We start from the raw sequence: 17,787 nt of genomic DNA, 5'->3' as shown, positions 1-17,787 counted from the left end.
GGTGAAGAAATCAGATGGTGCCTGGCTCTCGGATAAAATAGTGTCTGGGGTCTTAAAGTTTTGTCTCCAAACAAACAGCCATCTAAGTGAGATGTCAACTAAGCCCGCATGGAAGAAGCACACCATCACCAGTCACCGAAAGACTCTGAGGCACATAATCTGAATGAACGGAGAGCTCAGTATCTGAGCCTAAAGTCTGAGGATCTGGTTGACAGAGGTGATGAGTGACAGTGGGAGCCCAAGATTCATTGGTGGATCCATAAAGGGAATAAACTCCAGTGAACTCCCTCTATCCACAATTGAGGGACAGGAGGAGAGTGGTCACTAAATGGAGTGCATTGGCGAGATCAGTGTAAAAGCTCAAAGACAGAAGCCTGACTTGAACAGTTAAAACTTGTCCGCAGATTCCCCTAAGGATGCATACTGGACCTGATCTGGTATGCAAAATCTTACGTATCAGGGGTTGTTTTGTTTAACTTGGTTTTTGATCATACATATTAGGGGTATCTCAAGAGTGTTATGTCATTGGGAGTCACCATCTTAAAGTTGCCATATATTATTTTTAGGGGGGTATAAAAACCAGGACCAAAGAACCTATAGAGTCAGCAAGTAAAGTAAGGGCTCTGGGGGGAGAGAGGCATGGAGGTGATGGCAGGGTGAAGGGGTGATGACATCAAGGGGTCCATACAGAAAAAGAATGGAAACTGGTTGTGGTAGAAAACGCACAATTTTGCTGGACAGGACTGAAATATGGAATGATTTGATATATGTATCCATCCCAATTAATAATTTTGTTTTAAATGGCAGTTTGGAGATCCTCAGGGGACTCAAATTGTGTTCCTTTACAATGCTCTTTGAGTTTGGGGGAGCAAAAAGTAGTCTTCAAGGTAAGACTGGGTGAAGCAAGGTTACCTGGAGACATTTTCACAGCATGGCCCTTACGGCCCAGAAAAAGAAGCAGGCACATTGCCACGATGGAAACAATACCTCGGTGCACCTGTGCTGGTCTTTTCCTCACCTGGCTAACACACCCACACATAGCCACCATCTGTCCATCTGTCTGCTGATGGACGCTTGCATCGTGCTATGACACTGAGCAGGCTTCCAGGGTAATCAAGACCAGGAAAAGAGGCCTGAACACTGCTTCTGAACATCAGCCCCTGAGCCCCCTGGATCACAGTGGCCAGATCCTGCTGGGTCTGAGGTCACCGTGCACTGAGGATCGACTCAGCAGCAGCTCCCACAGCAAGGTGTCTAGAGCACATGAAGTCCTGTTGTAAAGGTGGGGCCAGGAGAAGGTCCCTGTCCTGAAGAAGGCCACAGGGAAAATAGGGGAGATAAAGGTTCAAAGGTTGCCCCCCCCCCGCAAAAAAAATGTGTGATCTAGTTAGTTCTTCTGTCTGCCTGTGGAACATGATGGAGGAGTGGGGGGTGTCCTCAAGAAAGGGATGGATTTCAAAGAATTCAACAGCTAAGAAGGATCTTGGGACAATTAACAACGAGGTTGGAAATTCAAATCCACCAGCTGCTCACTGTAAAGATTTGCAGCCTCAAACCCCATCGAGGGTGGCTATGAGTCAGAATTCACAGGGTGTTGAGGGGTTTGTTTGTGGTTGGTTTTGAGTAGATAAGATGAAGCAATAATATTAACTACGCTGTTACATTGGTTAAACTCATTGCTAGCCAGTTGATTCTGACACATAGCGACCCTATAGGACAGGGTAAAACTGAGGTTTCTGAGGCTACAACTCTTACAGGGAGTGGAAAGCATCATCTTTATCTGAAGTTGCAGTTGGTGGTTTCAAACTGTTGACTTTGCTGTGAGCAGCCCAATGTGTAACACACAATGCCACAGGGCTCTTACGCTGGCTCAGTGCTTAGCAATTGAGAAGGCTGGGCTACCTGGTCCCTCATCAGATAACTCAGCTCTCCAAGGAGGAAGAGCAGTCTTTGCTACCTATAATGTAGACACAGATCAAAACTCAGAAAAGAGCAATACTCAATTTTATGCAAATATTATGCATGCTATTAGGCTTCTGCAAACAAAGCAACCCCTTTGCACCCTAATGTCTTATGAGTGCCACGTGCATTAGATTTATGGGCACGTTACATGCAAAATCCATGAGTGATGTGGCTGGCATGAGATCCAGTACCTATTTCAGACAACACACAGGAAGACCAGTTTTTGTGTCCATCCCTTTTGGTTTGATTTCCTGACAGTTGTGTCCCTGGGACCGTGATCTTCCATGAGGTGTTTAAATGTCCCCAGCCAAAAGTAGCTTCTGGCACACGAATCAGAACCTCTACCTGAGCAGCCAGCCAATGGCAGAACATTCTCTCTGCCCGTTCACCTGTCGTAGGTGATGTCTACCTCTGCTCCCAGCTACAGTCTTAAGAAGAACAGCACTGGATTCCTTTGCCAGAGAGCCTCTGTGTTAGTTATAAGGTCACATAATAGATCCATACAACTGATCACCTAACTCCGGGCACCTTTGAGAAGGGCAGGTGTGGCTTATAAAGATGTGAGAGCACCTGGCATAAAGGGGCATGGTCCCTGGGGAACAGGAGTGGCTGGTCACCCCGGTCATGAGTCACATTCCTCACCAACTGGGTGTAGCTTTTCTTTCCATCCTTGCTTTCTCTAAATGCTTCCCTCTCTCCGGTACTGAACTATCATTCCCCGGGCTCTCCTGTGCACGGGGCTGGGCTCTCACCAAAGAAGTTCCAGGGCTCCTTCTGCAAGGGTGCACGTGGTGAACAGGGCCGGGCTCCTTCGGGTCTCTGGACACATGCTAGCAGCCTTCCCTTGCTGCCGCCACACCTGTGGGTGAATCATCCAAGGGACTGTCCCTGGAGATGAAGGCCATGTCACCTCAGCCTTCTACAAGACACCAGCCACGTGAGGTGTTCGGGAAACTAGTCATAAATGCTGGCTGGCCAGCTTCCAGGGAGTTTGGGGTGCTGGTCCCCTGGGATCCTAGCTGCACTTGACTAACAATCCCTTGTAGGTTCTCAAGTAATTCCTCTTTGTGTCTTGTTTCTCCTGGTGGCATTGATCACACTGTGGTTTTATGCCAGAGAGTTGATGTTTAACTCCTAGTGAACCCATGTAATCTAGCAGAACTCCCCCCCCCACACACACACACACCCATCCTGAGCATTGTCTAAGCTGTGATCTTTCTCAGGGGGGCGGGGTAGCATATTTCCTGGTCTTTCCCCCAAGGAGCTGCTGGTGGATTTGAACCACCAACCTGTCCACTAGCAGCTGAGATTTTCCATTGCTGTGCGCCAGGGCTCCTGCTTATCCCACTGGTCGTTGGTGAATTGTCTTTCATGCTTGTGCATCCAGAAGGTCGAGGCCTGTCCCCAGTGCCTAGCAAGGACCTGGCTTGTGGGAGTCTTCATGTGACATTGGCTTCTAGGAGGAAGGTCCAAGGCAACGGACTGTCGCTCTCGGAGAAGTCTGGAGAGGTGAACCAAGGGCTACGAGCCGAGGTTGGCATTCTGATGGCATACTTGGGGCCCATGGATGGGAGGTGCTCCCTTGAGTGGGATATGCCAAGGAACAGGCCAGCAGTGGACCAAGCACAAAATGCCACTTCATCAAAAGGCAGACTCTCTGGAGTCCCCTGGGGTTCGAGGCAATCTCTCCACTGTCCTGGGGCCCAGTCTTCTGAACAAGCCATGCTGGCTGGTTTCACCCCTGGGCTGGAAAGTCAAACAAGGATCAGAACTTCTTGCGGGGATTGAAGCGGGGCTCTGCTTCCAGGATCGGGAGTGTCCGTCCGCAGCCAGTGCATGTCTCCGGTGTACGGAACAGCTCAGCTGGCACCAGTGGTGTTTCTGGCACAGTCTCTCACCTGGAGAACCAAACCCTGGTGTTTCCCAACCCTTTCCACCCTGGGACAGGTGTTGGTTGCTAAGTGTGTGGCAGGACAGTACCTGCTGAGCAGCCTGGATGGGGCTTGTGTGGGAAGCCTTGGGCAATCGCCCTGTCCCACCTGTGATTTGGTAATGGGCTGGGGGCTGGAGGAGGGATAGGAAGATTGCCCCAGCCACACACCCCACGCACACACCAGACTAGGAAAGAGGGAGGGCGAGAGCGGCAGTGGTAACCTGGTATCTGGGGGTCGTAAGCAGTCCCTTCAGAGGTCATGTCTCTCCGATACTCAACCTGCACAGTACTTGCACTCTGACCCTGAGAGTTCCGATCCCATCGAAACCTCCCTTCTTCGTTTCTCCCGCTGAAAAAGGAGGAGGATGGTCGCCACCTCTGAGGGTATCTATGGAAAGCCTCAGAAGAGTTTCTGGCACTTAAGAGTTTGCTGGAAAAAAAAAACACTCCTTCACACCATCTTCCCATGTGTTCTGTGCCCTGTGGACTTTCACTCTTACCTGCCCCCAGTCCCACCTGCCTGAGCCCTGCCTCTCCTGCCAGCCTAACCACACCATCCAGCCATGCAACACACCTTCTCGGATGTCCCCCGACTCTCTCAGAAGTTGGTCAGAGCACACAGTAACAGCTATGTCCTTGCCCTCCAGGGATTGACAGTCCAGCAAGGTAGAAAAACACAGGAGCCTACACAATTGAAATAAAAGAGATTGTAGTATTCATTTTCCAACAGAGAGGCAGAGATACATAGAAGGGGTTAGTACTTTGAGCAAGAGCAAGCCTGTAAAGCTGCCTGGAAGAGGTACTATGTGCCAGGTTAGAAAAGATGTATCCTTTAACAGAATCCATTGCCTCGACCACAGTGAGAGAGCGATGTGGATGGATAGTTTGCTATGGGACAGAGAGCATTGCAATGTTGGTTATGGCGCCTGCAGGTGGGTTAAAATGTGGTGCCTTATCATTTGATCTCCCTCTCGACCCATTTTAAAGTTGTTTCGGTGTTTGATACTTTCTGCTTTCTCTTTGAGATTTTTCTATGTTTTGTTCAGTCATTCTTGTTGGTTTTTGTTTTTTCCTGTTTGTGTTTTGTATTATTTTCCTGTATAATAAATCCAGGGCAGGTACATCTACAGTGACAGTAACTACATTGTTAATTACCTACGGGCATGTAGGGGAAGATGGGGGAATGGGGAGCTAGCAGCCACAAAGAGAAGAAAATGTTCTGAAATAGATTACGGCGATGACTGCAAAATTCTTATTAATATGATTGGACGATTAAATTGTGTGATATGTGAAGTATATGTCAGTAAAATGATTTTAAGGTATGCCATATAATAATAATATAACCACATAATGTGTCATAGTAATAGCTCTCATTGTTTTGAGCATTTACTGTATGCTGTTGATGGGTTATCTCTGCCACAGCCCTAGCATGTAATGCCTTCATCATTCTGGTTTACGGATGCAGAAACCAAGGCTTCCGGCAGAGCACTGGCTTGTCTAAGGTCTCACCAGAAGCCTTGGTGGTTATTATTGGTCAAGCCTTCTGCCCTGTCCTACAGGTCTTGGTGAGTTGGCATCGACTTGATGGCAGTGAGTGAATGAATGAAAGTTTCACAGCTAGTAAGAAAGAAATCTGGATTTGAGACGACTGTGTTCTCTCTGTACACTAGGACCACCCCCTAGAGAGATTCTAAGATTCCTCTTTTCAGGACTATTAAATGCATTGGATATAACTGGCATGGTGTGTGAACCATGTGTATAACCATCATCTTCCCTCAGCTGGTCCATAATAAAAGTTTGTTGATTGACTAGCAGTGAGCAACATTCATGTAATACTTGTTGGACACTCAGCCCTATTCTAAGAGCTTTGCATGTAGGAATCCATTCCTCCTTGACAACCACTGGATGAGGTGGACACGGTAATTACCCCTGTTTTACAGATGCAGAAATCAAAGCCCTCAAACTAAAACCAAGTTCACTGCCATCCAGTCGATTCTGACTCATAGAAGCCCTATAGGACAGAAAACAAGTGTATTTCCAACACGGTAAATCCTCATGGGACTGGAAAGCCTCATCTTTTTCTCATGGTATGACTAGTGGTTTAGAACTGTTGACCTTGGAGTTAGCACCCCAACACATAATCACTACACCACCAGGGATCCACAGTGAGGTTACATTTGTCAGATGAGATGGTAAAATCAGGAAGCAGAAGTCCTGGATAGGAAGAATTCAAAACACATACTACACACACACACACACACATACCACACACACCTACACACACCTACATACCACACACACCATACACACACATTACACACAAAACACACACCACACACACACATCATACATGCCACACACACATCACCCACCGTACACACACAAAACACACAACACATCACATATACAACACACACAAGCACCACACACACACACACACACACACACACCACATGCAAAACCCAAACTCACAGCCTTAGAGTCGGTTCTGATTCATAGACAATCACACAAGCTTGGAGGGTTGGGTCCCAGCTTTTTCGTTTTCTTTGCTATGTCACTTTCTAGGGTAAGGGGGGTTTCAGGGGAGGGCGGGGTGCTCCCAGATTGCCAAGACAGCTCCAAGCAGCTCAGTGGCTCATTCCAGGGATGAGTCCGAAACCCAGGCTTCCCATTCCCAACACAGAGCAGCAGTGGGCTCCCTGATCCTTGAAAGGAGGACATCGGGGCATTGGCCCTGTGCCACCCACGGCTGACTCGGGGAATTAGGCTGCTGACATGGGGACCCCCCCAAGGCCCACCTGTGTCCGTGTGTGTGTCCATGGAAACAAGTCCCCTGAAACCTCCCTGGAGACCAGACTGTGTGACAGCAACAAGTTCAAGAGAGCCCTGGGGAACTCTCCTTGCCTCCCCACCCCCTCCCTGCATGCCTCTGTCTTCTTCGCTTGTCTGTAGGCTGCTCTGATGGCAGGGGCAGTTTTCTGATGCCCTGACCCCTCCCAGTGCCCAGCCCGGTAGTTTTCAACAGAAGGCTTTACCCATGTTCATATAACCCTGACCCTTCAGAGGCAATGAGGGCCCGCGGTGTAACCCCTTATGGTTGCTGCCCTGGGTGCCCTGCTTCCTCATTGTAGAACCTTGGTCTGGTGACTTTTCCCTGCTCGGCCTCCATTTCCTTTTTTTTTTAAATCATTTTATTAGGGGCTCATACAACTCTTATCACAATCCATACACACATCTGTTGTATAAAGCACATTTGCACATTCATTGCCCTCATCATTCTCAAAACATTTGCTCTCCACCTAAGCCCCTAGCATTAGCTCCTCATTTTTCCCTTCCCTTCTTGCTCCCCTTCCCTCATGAATCCTTGATAATTTATAAATTATTATTTTGTCATAGCTTACACGTCCGATGTCTCCCTACACCCACTTTTCTCCTCCCCCAGGGACGAGGTTATATGTAGATCCTTATTATGGGTTCCCCCTTTCCACCCCACCCTCCCAGTATCACTACTCTTAGCATTGGTCCTGAAGGATCATCTGTCCCGGATTCCCTGTGCTTCCGGTTCCTATCTGTACCCGTGTACATCCTCTGGTCTAGCCAGATTTGTAAGGTAGAATTAGATCATAATAGTGGGGGAGAGGTGGAAAGCATTTAGGAACTAGAGGAAAGTTGTATGTTTCATCGTTGTTACACTGCACCCTGACTGGCTCATTTCCTCCCCATGACCCTTCTGTAAAGGGATGTTCAATTGCCTACAGATGAGCTTTGAGTCTCCACTCCACACTCCCCCTCATTCACAATGATATGATTTTTTGTTCTGATGATGCCTGCCTGATACCTGATCGCTTTGACATATCGTGATCACACAGGCTGGTGTGCTTCTTCCATGTGGGTTCTCTGACTTCTGAGCTAGACGGTTGCTTGTTTACCTTCAAGCCTTTAAGACCTCAGATGCTCTATCTTTTGATAGCCAGGCACCATCAGCTTTCTTCATCACATTTGCATATGCAGCCATTTGTCTCCAGCGGTCATGTTGGGAAGGTGAGCATCATGGAATGCCAGTTTAGTAGAACAAAGTATTCTTTCATTGAGGGAGTACTTTAGTGGAGTCGGCCTCCATTTCCTTATCTGTCAAATGGGTTCATAAAATTACTGGTTGTGAGGAAGACATGAGGTAAGACAGCACTTCCCACAGCCCCTGGCACACGGTAAGCATTCCTCCGTGTTAACTGTTATTCGTGTCATGAACACAGTCTATTCTATCAAAACATGTGCTGCGTATAGTGGGGGTTCTGGAATGAACTCACTACTCACTGTCATTGAGTTGATTATTACTCTTAGGGACCCTATAGGACAGGGTAGAACTGCCCCTGTGGGTTTCTGAGTAGAAAGCCCTCTGAGGAGAAGCTGTTGGTTTTGAACTGCTGACCTTGCATTGGTAGCCCAACACAGAACCACTAAGCCACCATGGCCTCTCTCTGGAACCAAAGAGACGTAGGTTTTAATTCTGGGCTTCTCTGCTGGGTCTTGAGCACCTCATGCAGTTTTTCAAGCCTTGATTTCTATGTCTATAAACCGGAAGCTCGACCACAAGTATTTCAAGCACCAGCAGGGTCAGCGTGGCACCTGAGTTCCAGGGCAGCTGCCAGATGAGCCCGATTAGGAAGAGTGGCCTGGCAATACTCCTTCCGAAACCAGTCAATGGAAACTCTGCCTCACACGAGAACACGGGACGGGATGAAACCCAAAATACCCAAGGGTCGCCCGCCACAATGGACTCGAGCCTACTGCAGATGGTGAAGGTGAAGGTGAAGGTTCCCATCCATAGCCGGCTGGAGAGAGCACAAGGAAAGCTCTCTGCTGCACGTCCAGGGCAAGGAACAGCAGCCGTGCAGAGGCCCACCACCATGATGCCTTCCCTGAGTGTCTGCCCCTCAGTCCTGGGTCCCAGTGGGAGCACTGGGCAGCAAAGCAAGGGGAGGGGGGGGCTGGTCCCACGGCTGCTCTCCCTGCTGCCTGCCACTGCCTGCCACTGAAACTGGAAATTACACCGAGTCTCTCCTGACCTTCCCCATCTGGGTCCTCTGCGCCCCAGGAACAGGAGCTTCTCTGGAGTCTTCGTCCAGGAGCCTGTGACCTTTGGATCCTTAGCTTCTCTTTGAAAAAAAACAAAGCACCCCCCTCCTCTGCCCTCCAGAGGGACCCCCTCACTGCCCAGCTTTCTCTGTCCCATTAAGGTTTCTGTCCTCCTTTCCCTTCAGGAGGGAGGAAAAGGAGGCTTTCTGTACAGCCGAGTGGTTCCTGGGGAAGCCGCTAACTACAAGGTGTGCAGTTCGAAACCACCGGCGCTCTGCGGGAGGAAGACAGGGCTTTGCACTGTGGTAAACAGTTGGAGCCTCAGAAACTCACAAGGGCAGTTCCACCCTGTCCTGTGTAGTCGCTATGAGGACCCAATGCCAGTGAGTTTGTTTTTGGCTTTTATTTCTTTTGTTTATTCATAGACTATTGAGGTCTTTGAATGGCTGAAAACTGAGCCACGGGGGTGAGTTCAATCCCAGGCTCGAAGCCTCAGGTCAGAGCTACAGTCTTGTTCTAGCCCTGTTGGTGTGTGGTTACGCATTGGGCTCCTAACCTAACCTCATGGTCACCAGTTCTCCTGGGGAGAAAGACGAAGCTTTCTAATCCCACAGAGTTACACTGGCGGAAACCCACAGGGGCAGTTTGACCCTGTCCTCTAGGGTGTCTATGAATTGGCAATCAACTTGATGGCATTTGAGTCTCCCTTCTGGAAAGAGCCCCGGTGGCACAGTGCTTAAGCAATTGGCTGCTAACCGGAAGGTCAGCGGTTGAAATCCCCAGCCTGCTCTGTAGGACAAAGACAGCAGTTAGTTCCTATAATGATTGACAGCCCCGGCAGCCCTCTGCAAGGCATCTTCTCTGCTGGGCAGCATGGTCAGAGGAGTGGCATCCCCTTCAGCAGCGTGTTGGGTTTGGTCGGTTCCCTTTCTGGAAAGCAAGGCCCAGGGGAGGGCCAGAGGCCCAAGAGAATTGTTTTACATGGTGGCCAGAACAGGATGCCTGGCACACTAAAACCCAGGCCCGGGGGCCCAAACACAACCTCCCCCACCCACAAGCTTCCCCACGCCAGCCCTGGGGCAGAGCAGGCCCTGGGCCATTGCACAAGAAGCCTGGACCCCTTAGGCGGGTGACAGCCCTGTGCAGGCTGGCCCTTCTTGGTTTGAAGGAAAAATCTCTACGCCATAAAACCCTAATGTGCCTGCAGAACCGCCTCACCTTATATTTAGAGGTTCTCCAGGCCGCTGGCCTTTATCAATCTGTGTGCCACGGACCTGGGCGAGCAGTCCCACCCGACAGCATGGGGCAGGGGTGGGGAGGGGGGTGCCTGGAGGTGGTGACTTCCCTTCCAGCAGTGGGTTTTTCCTTTCCCTTCTTCCAAACGTGTGTTTTATTGTCTCTCTGGGTGGAAGGGAGGTGCCTTTCCGAGAAGCTGGGGTTTCAAGTGGGTTGAAAACAAGTTCTGGCCGAGGCCGGGCTCCGACTCTCCCGGGCCAAGGCCTGGGCGGCTTTTCCAGCCAAGGCCCTCACTCCTGGAGCTCAGGAGCCTTGACATTTAAAGGCCAAGACAAGCTGTGACTTTTATCTGAAGCTCCCTTTGGAGCAGGGAGTGGGGAGAGTGGAGGGGTAGGTTTTAGAGGCTGAAGCAGTGGTTCTCCAAGCTCGGCTTCTGGCTCATGCCAGAGGGTCCCACACAGTGGGCCTGGCGGGTCCCACTTTTCTGGCCATCATCCTGGAGGCCAGGGGGAGGGCCATGGACTCACTTAGAATAGCACAGGAGGACCCTAGGGGAGTGGACACAGGGATGGGGCAGGGGCAGAATTCTGTGCCCACTTGACAGACCCGGGTTTCCTTCTCCCAGGGCACCCCCTGCACAGCCGCCCCCATCTGTCAGTGGAGGCGCGTGCTCCCAGGATGCTGCACCGGCTTCAGTAGCGCTTCTAGACTAGGAGGCAAGGTCTGGTGATCTACTGACAATGACCAGCCCATGAAGCCACCCTAGAGATCCCAGCAATCTGACCTCCAACAGAGATGGTGCAGGACAGAGCGAGTCACCACGAACAGGGTGGAGATCTGTGAGATAGCAGCTAGCCACTGAAACAATGGAGGAATTAGGGGATTCAGGTGAAGGCCTCATGCTGTTAGAGACAGTGAGAGACAGACAGACAGACAGACAGATGGGAACACACTTAGAAGACAGACACATACACAGGGAGAGACTGAGAGACACAGACATGTGGAGACAGTGAGAGAGAGAGATAGAGGCACATACATGCATATAAATAGATAATTAAACACAGAATGAGAAACACACACAGAGATAGTGAGAGAGACAGACACACACAAAGACATACAGACGGCGAGAGAGAGAGACACACAGAGAGAGATGCATACACAGAGACTTAGAGATAGTGCATAAAGGTAGCGAGAAAGAGAAGGCAACACCCAGAGACTGACACACACATAGAAACAGAGACAGACAGAGAGACACACACAGAGAGAACATACACACAACAGCTATAGAGACAATAAAAGAGACAGCAGAGAGGGCAAGGGAGCCAGACACACACATGCATAGAGACAGTGAGGGAGAGACAGACAGACAGACAGAGAGCGAAGACATCAGGAATGAGGGTAAGTCCAGAGTGCCCCGCTGTGTGAGCGTCAGTATCCTCTGCTGCAGAGTGGGCTCAGAGTGGCTCCATCCGCAGAGGATTTGCAAGGATGGAGTGAAGCGCTGGCTGTAGAATCTCCCAGTCCGGACCTGGGATTCTGTTGGTATCCACAGAAGATGACTAGGCATGTAGGAGGCAAGCTCTCCTGTCTGCTGAGCACCCTGAAGTCAGAGCAAGCTCGTACTCCATGTTGTTGTTCGGTGAGTGGTCCCATGCACAACCGAACTCACCTCTGTTGGCCGTCTGATCTGAGCCAAGCTCTTGATTCACAATTTTCTGTCATCCCCGGAATTGGAGGAAGGAGGTGTCATCGTCCTGTCTTACGGATGAGAAGGCAGCTACTCTGAAAGGTTGAGAAACTTGCCCTGTGGTGTTGTTTGCTTCTAAACAGACCTTGAGGGTGGTTCCCCAGAGTTTATTCTCCGGGGCTCAGCTGGGTCTGGTATTTGCTCCGGGTCCTTCCCCGAGCGAGCTGCAAGCTGCGTGACAGGAGGCAATACAATCCCCTCCTCTAGTCTTCTTCACATAGGGAGTTAAAAGGTTAGAGCCAATTGTTCACCAAGTGAAAGGTTCCTAGGAGGGGGGTCTCAAGAATTGTTGGGGGCCGGCAGGTACTGAGCCAGGAACTCTGCTGGACCTTTGGAGTCCTGGTGGTGCCATGGATTCCGCACTGAGCTCTGAACCACAAGGTCAGCAGATCGAACCTACCAGGCACTCCTCAGAAGAAAATGGGGCTCTCTGCTCCCATTGCTGTTGCCAGGTGCCATCAGGCTGGTCCTGGCCCACAGCAACCCTATGCACAACAGAACGAGAAATACTGCCTGGTCCAGCACCGTCCTCACACTTGTGCCTCTGCCTGGTCCTGTTGTTGCAGCCACGGTGTCAATCCATCTCATGGAGGGCCTTCCTCCTTGTTGCTGCTCCTCTACTTTACCAAATATGATGGCCTTCTGCCCCCACAAAGATTTCACACAAAAAAAAAAAAAAAAAAAACTCACAGCCATCGATTCAGTTCTGAATCACAGCAGGGACAGCAGAGGACAACAGAGAGCTGCCCCTATGGATGTTGGACACTATATGTCTTTCGAAGAACAGAAAGTCTCATCTTTCTCCCCAGGAGCGGCCGGTGGTTTTCAACCGCCAGCCTTGTGGTTAGCCGTCCAGCATGTACTACCAGAGGTCTTCAAGATTCACAGCCTTGGGACGCCGCAGAGCAAACACTCTGTTTAGAAAGCGATTCCAGGAAACACCCGACGGGGAAGGAGACAGGAAACAGAAAGAGGCCAATAAAAGGTCGGGTATCAAGTTGGGTTTCCACTGTAGGCAACTGGAGAGCAGTCCTGCTGGGAACTCTGGGAGATGCTCTTGAGAATGCCGATGTGTTATTGCAACCAACTAATGAAGGCCCCGGCAAACTGAGCCACCAGCTCCCCAAGTCTGGGTGGGAGAGGACTCAGGCCAGGAGCATCGGCCATCTGAAGGCCCAGCTTGCCATGTGTGTGATGTGTGTGATCCTTAATCAGAAAAAAGCTCGGCGCAGGCCAATGCAGGTAAGCCGTGTTCAGTATGTACAGGTGAGTGCTCAGGGGATGTGGCCAGGCAACCAATGTCTCTGTGAAACACCAGAGTGTTCCAAGCAAAGGTATCATCTAAACCAGTCACGGTGGGGGGGTGGAGGGGGGAGGCCACTGAGATCCTTGATTGGGGATGTTATGAATAATATGTTCCACCCCCGTTCCTAATGTATTTTACTGGCTTCGTCACTGGTGCATGTAATCCACTTTGGAAATAAGCTTTTTCTTTTGTTATGTTATGACATACATAACAACCTACAGTTGGGTAGGTCCTTAACCTGATCACTCTTGAGTTATACAAGCAGCTGAAAAGACACAGACACAGTAGGGAAGAGAGAAATCAAGGAACACCAGGGATCACCACGGATATCCAAGACACCCGAGTCTGGCTCACAGAGAGAGGCTCGCAGACATAGATGCTGATGTGAACTTTGAACATACAGGGCTGCTCTGAGGAAATAACTTACTTTTCTTTAAAGCCATCTACCTAGAGGACTTCAGCAATGGCAGCTCTGGGCAATTAAGGCAGGGGACTCAGGAAAAAGCCGAAGAGCACCGGCAAGCTCTGGAAGTAATCTGGATCGCGATGACTGCAACCAGGATGCTGGGAGTAAGTGTAACCTGCTTGGGTCACATTGTGAGGGTATTCTGTAAGTTCCGTCAAATTTTGTAAATTTTAAGTATCAATGGCTGTGTCTACGCTATTTCTAGAAGGATTCATAATTAATTTCATCTCATCGTCTTACATGCTTGGCATTGCAGCCTTGGATTTAGTATGGAAATATATGCAAATGTATGCAAATGGACCCATTTGTGCATTGATTCTGCCCCACCTCCCCAAAATCTGTTCAGCTTACTGTTTAGGAAGGAGTACCAAATGCTTCTGACAGTGAGACTCAAATGACATGCTATGATTGTCGAAGCTCTAGGATCTAAAGAAAAGGCTCGAATCCAAAAATAGTCAGCTCTCCCGATCTAGGTAATGAGTTTGGGGATTTGCTAAAAATTAGGAGTTATTTGAGAATGTACTTGACTTGGAGGGCATCATAGTTACCGAGCAGTAGGTATATAATAAATGTGTGTTGGAATGAATTGAATCGGCTTAATACTTCAACCCTTAGTTGTAGAAAAGCTACCAATGATGCCCCTTGTTAGTTATAAAAGGTTTACTTTCCTAATCCTGCTCTGGGTAGCTGTATACCCTGCACTCCTACGCAGGGTCAGGGAGGCTACATGCAACCTTTCCATTGGTTCCTGTAAGAGCCAGCTTCCAAGGCGGCTTTCAATGGTCATCACCTCCTCATGGTCTGTCACTTCAGAGATGAAGCTATGGAAGAGACTGAGGCACCCAGCTCAGAAGAACTTTCTCACTCTGTGGGAAGCTGGCTGCCTTGTTACCAGTACTCCTAAGGTCGAGTCCATGTGGTAGGAACTGAGACCTAGAGCCAACAGCCAGGGGATGCTCTTGGAAGCAGATCCCCCAGTCCCACCAAGGGATGCAGCCTATAGCAAGGCATCTGCCAAGGAGTCACAGACGGAGGAGCAAAGAGCTCAGCAAAACCTTCACGGTTCCGTCTGGGTCAGGTCTGTGTTGGCAAAAAGAAGTGGAGGCTGAAGACGTTCTGAGGGAACCCAACACAGTTCAAGCCACAAAATTCTACTGCTGGGGCACACCGCACACCAAATGGTCTTAGAACAATGCAGGTGTGATTTTCGCCGTGTGTCACGCTCTGCTCCTTCCTTTCCTCATTCCCATCTTCCCACCTTTCTTCTTCCTTCCCTGACCCTCAGTCACGTCACCTGGCCCCGCCCGCCTTCCCGCTTTCTCCTACCCTCATCCATTCATTCAGGAAACAGTACGTCCCAACTTGGTGTCACAGTGCACAAGGTGAAGTGCTTGGAGACTAAGCTGAAAGTTTACTCAGAGGCACCTTGGAAGAAAGGCCTGGAAACTGACCTCTGAAAGCTTCCACCCATGAGAACCCGAGGGCATCCAGTTCGGCTCTGGTACAAATAGATTAGAATTGGCTCGTTGACTTCTGGGAAGAAGAGCCAACCAAAGTGCCGAAGCATTGAGTATACAGCAATGAAGAAAGCAGCCAAAAACTCCACCCTCTCGAGGCTTTGACTCAGGTGGCCAATAAACAGCACAAATCAGTAACAGCTGGAGAACATTAGGGGTGTCAAGGCCTACCAGTAAGGCTGGTAATGGTCTGTGTAACATGTGACCTTCGATCTTAGGTGGGCTGCTCGGGGGACAGGTGGTGGCAGTGTTCCAGCAGACTCGAAGAAGGCGACAAAGACAGGGAGCAGGTACGGTCGTTGCAAAGACCCAGAGGTAGGAATGGGTTGACGAGTGTGTTCAAGTCACGGCAGGAAGCGAGTAACTAGAGAAGGTCAAATGAAGAAGCAAGTGGTAGAAAATGGAATCCGAGGGCTAAAGGCAGGCGAGGCGTCAGATTGTGTACAATTTCGTGGACCAGGACAATGACCTTTTATCCTGAGTGAAGGGGGAGTCATGGAGACACTGAAGCCAGGGAGCGACTTGATCTGATCTGCAGTTGATGGCGCTCTCTGTCTGTCTCTGGAAGACATGGAAAATATGGGGCCCTCTCTCCAGGAGCTCATGGCCCAGTGGGGGTAAAATGTTTACAAAAGTGTCATAAAATCCTATAGACAGGTAACTACAGGCCAATCATTGTGCTTTGGATGGCCACTGGCAAGCTTTGAAGACCCCAGGCAGTACCACAGAACAGATGCACTCAACAGGAGGGGCAATTAACTGAGCTGTTCCCGACTGCAATCCCATACCTCTTCCCCCAAGGAACAAAATCCTAGGAAGTGCTTGGTGTAGGTAATAAGCAGCCTCTGCAGCTAGTCTTTTTTCTTTTTCTCTTTCAAACCTTGCTGAAAATAGATCTATCACACGACGTTTGTCAATTCTATTTTCCACAGGTGTACCGCTTAAGACATCAGTTACCACCATCACTGTGCTGCCCTCCTCCATCCGATTTCCCATCCTCCTTTGAGCCACCTTTCTCCCCTCCAGAAACTTGGGACATAGAATATTTGGTCATAGAATATTCATTCTTTATTTGTTTTTTTATTAGTTGACTTATTTCACATAGCAGAATGTCTTCAAGCTCCATCCATCTTGTAGCACATATGAAGACTTCCTTTCTCCTATGGTATGTCTGTAACATCTTTTCTTTTTTAATCCACTCAAGAGGTGATTCTCAGGAATCAGAGAAGTCAAGAATAGGAGGAGGATATGGAATATGTAAGGAGCTATTGGGCTCAGCTGCCAACCTCAGTGATGGGAGTTCAAACCCAGCAGCAGCTCCTTGGGAGAAAGATGAGGCCGTTTGTTGCTATCCAGATTTATAGCCTTGGAAACCCTAAGGGGCAGTTCTGCTCTGTCTTAGAAGAGTGCTGCTATGCGTTGGAATCAACTTGATGGCAGTGGGCTTGGAATGTGTGCCTAATTGCCTCTACAAAACTAGCCTTTGCCATGAGACCAGAAGAACTGGCTGGCGGCTGGCCAGCCACCATGACGGAGCAGTTTGATCAAGGATTCCGTAGAAGCATTTTAATCTAAAGGAGTTCGTGCCACTAAAAACCAAAGTTTCAGATTCTCGTGGGATCTAGACTTCCTGGAGCCATGGAAGGTGGCTAACCTCCTAGAACGATCACCCTGAGATAATCTTTAAGCCCGAAATTCAAAATATCCCCTGAAGTCTTCTTAAAATTGAACAATAGTTTGGCTTAACTAGTAACACATGTTTGCTTTGCGCAGTAGGCTCGTTCTAGAAGAACCTATGTGGAATCTAATTGACAATAGCATCTTGAAAGATTAGATAGGAACCTTGGGAGGGGGAGTGAGCTTATGGTAATGAGGGAGGAACCATGCAGACAAGAAGGGTGAGAAGGATGACACAGTGCCAAGAATGCGACATGCACCAATAAACCGTAGGTGTAGAACGTGTTGCATGGCTGTGGTGGTTGTTTTATTGATTGTGAATCAGGTTAAGGTTGACAAAGCAAATCGATTTTCCATTCAACAATTGATCCGCTGTTTGCTTCATGTCATTGACTGCAATCCCCACAGTGTAACATCTCTCATGCCACTTCCTCCTTGTGTTTCCTGTTTCCATTCCTCATCCTTTGGAACCTTTCTGGACTCTGTCCTTGGATGCAGGCTGCCTGCTTTATCTCAACTGTTTAGTTCTTCTAAGGAGTGGTGTGCACTTCCCTGACATCACTGATCTCCTTATTGACCTCTATTATTTGGCGGAACCCTGTGGGTGAGGTCCAATTCCAGATGTGAAGGGACCCTAAGGACCATAGTCTCAGAGGTTCCAACGGACTCTGTCTGACCAGGAAACTTAGTTTTGTTTGGGGTTTTTTTTCTATAATTTTTAGTTTTGTGCTACCTTTTTCTCTCTCACTCTCTCCAAGGGTTTCCAATGTGACCCGTTTCAGAGCGGTTGATATTGGTATCAGGCAACAACTAGTTCTACTGGTCTCAACGTCACGGAGGTCGATGTTTGTGTGGTCCATCAGTCCG

The sequence above is a fragment of the Tenrec ecaudatus genome, chromosome 5 (genome assembly GCF_050624435.1).
Source record: "Tenrec ecaudatus isolate mTenEca1 chromosome 5, mTenEca1.hap1, whole genome shotgun sequence".
NCBI classification, from domain to species: domain Eukaryota; kingdom Metazoa; phylum Chordata; class Mammalia; order Afrosoricida; family Tenrecidae; genus Tenrec; species Tenrec ecaudatus.
The sequence above is the reverse complement of the archived record's forward strand: the minus strand, read 5'-3'. Positions refer to the sequence as shown.